Here is a 790-nt window from a genome sequence, read left to right as displayed (position 1 = left end):
CACCCAACTTCTCCTTTTCTCCTACACGAACCCTGATTGATCCCTTTATGATTGATTTAATAGGCACTTTTAAATGGTGGGATTATCCATGTTATTATTTTTTGCTGCGTTATTACTGTTATCATATATATATTTTTTTGACTGCATTGTCATTCAACTTATACAATGGCTGTGGTGTGCTTCGAAATCTCACGAATTAAGCTTCTCTTTAATTTTCATATATCTTCCCTTGCTTGTTTTTTCTTCTTTTCCTTCTCTTCTCCTTCGGCTTTTCGTCCTCTTCTTTGTCTTCTTCTCTTATTTTTCTACTTCTTATCTTTTCTTTTCTTTTCTTCTTTCTTTCTTTTATATTTTAATTCTCCTTCTCCTTTCCTTCTTTATATTCTTCTTCTCCTTCCTCTTCTTCCTCCATTATTCATCCATTTTCCTCCCCACTTCTGTTACACAAACTTGCTCCGCCTTTTGGACAAGCGTGCGCCATATTTGACTTCATGACGAGTGTCTTTCATGTTTTTTTTTTTTACTATTATTAACATCATCATCGTCTTTTTTCTCTATTTTTCTTTTACTCTTCTACAATATTTTACAAATCTAGATTATGCGTCGCAACCGTCACATAAAATCAGGTGTTTATGCAATCTTCTTCATCGTTTTTATTACTAATGTAATTTTCATTATTCTTTATCTTCTCTAACGCGGTTCCTTCGTCTGGCATATGTCGAAGTTTGACGTGTTGGTTACTTCTGAAATGACTCTATTTTCTTCTGCACTGTTTTATTTTACTATTCGT

Source organism: Penaeus monodon, chromosome 27 (genome assembly GCF_015228065.2).
Source record: "Penaeus monodon isolate SGIC_2016 chromosome 27, NSTDA_Pmon_1, whole genome shotgun sequence".
Lineage (NCBI taxonomy): Eukaryota > Metazoa > Arthropoda > Malacostraca > Decapoda > Penaeidae > Penaeus > Penaeus monodon.
This window is presented reverse-complemented; position numbering follows the sequence as displayed.